This window comes from Microcaecilia unicolor, unplaced genomic scaffold (genome assembly GCF_901765095.1).
Source record: "Microcaecilia unicolor unplaced genomic scaffold, aMicUni1.1, whole genome shotgun sequence".
NCBI lineage: Eukaryota > Metazoa > Chordata > Amphibia > Gymnophiona > Siphonopidae > Microcaecilia > Microcaecilia unicolor.
This window is the reverse complement of record NW_021963014.1, coordinates 267,059-268,303: the sequence shown is the minus strand read 5'-3', so window position 1 is coordinate 268,303 and position 1,245 is coordinate 267,059. Positions and strand designations below refer to the sequence as shown.

The 1,245-nt window shown below is 43.5% G+C and overlaps 1 non-coding gene across 1 annotated transcript; it reads right to left on the bottom strand.

Moving 5' to 3' along the window:
- Positions 1 to 717: 717 nt before the first annotated feature.
- On the bottom strand, positions 718 to 789 carry TRNAP-UGG. The gene has a single exon. It is a non-coding gene; the product is annotated as a tRNA-Pro (tRNA).
- Positions 790 to 1,245: the final 456 nt, after the last annotated feature.

The following is a 1,245-nucleotide window of genomic DNA, read 5'->3' as shown; positions in this document are numbered from 1 at the left end:
TTCCTCAGCTGAGAGGTGCCCAGCTCTACCACTGGCTGCCTTTCAGGTGCTGTGAAGGACTTGCAGCTCATCTGCATATCCTTACAGTCTTCGCCGGGGTGACACCCAGGTCCACTCCGATCCACTCAGGGCATCCGCTCTAGGTGCCAGGGCATTTTTCTCTTTAGCAACTGGGAAGAAGATTAGATATAAAGAGAAAAATGCCCTGGCACCTAGAGCGGATGCCCTGAGTGGATCGGAGTGGAGGGGCCATAAACAATTGAGGTACTTTAGCAACTGGGAAGAAGATTAGATATAAAGTACCTCAATCATTTATGGCCCCTGTTCACATTCTCTTCCTAGCCCTGTCCCTTCCTAATCTTTTCCCTCACCCCCTACCTTTCTCCGCTACAGGAACTCACTGCCCATCCATTGACTTCATCACCTCACCTTCTCTCCTACCCTCTTCCTCCCTCTTGGCTTTTAATCTCCGTCTCTTTCTTCCCTCCATTTTGCCTTCCCCATTCCATTTGTAAATTGTATTTCAAAGTTTTTGTTTTCCATCCCTACACCACGGTTATTTCAACACGGTTAACTTTAGCGTTCTTTCATTCTTTTTTTCCCCCCTTAAAATAATTTTGAGTGCTTCAAATTGAAAAACTTTCAGAAAGTAATGCTATTGATAAGAAAGATTCTGAAATATATATTTTTTTAATTTTAGGGGCTCAGACAAAAATGGTGCTCCTCCAGGAATCGAACCTGGGACCTCTCAGACCCAACCCAAGAATCATACCACTAGACCAAGGAGCCACTGGGAAAATTAGCCCTGTAAGTCTTAATCAGTTTATTGTTTCAATAGTTGCAAAACACCTAGGGAAAGGTCTGATACCCTGTATTTTCTTTCTGCAAAAACTGGAGAGCTTCAACCCAGGCAATGGTCAGCAGTTCAGAACACCTTGCACTTTCTACTCCTCACTGCTCTGTAGAATACATGTGTACTATCACATAGGATTCTCAATTAGTGTTAAAAAATATATATAGAAGCTACAAGTTTCAACCAGCCACTGTCACATGACTAACCAGCTTCTTCATGTTTAAAGGGAGAAAGGGGCAGTAACGCTCTGGTCTGGGAGTTTCTGTTTACTGTTCATCCATAGGCAGTGCTGTAAATTCTGTGGAAGGCGCTCCCACACTATAGGAAACCTCAAATAAGTGATAATCAGGAAAAGTACCCTAGTCCGTTCTCTACACAGCTTAAAACCTTAT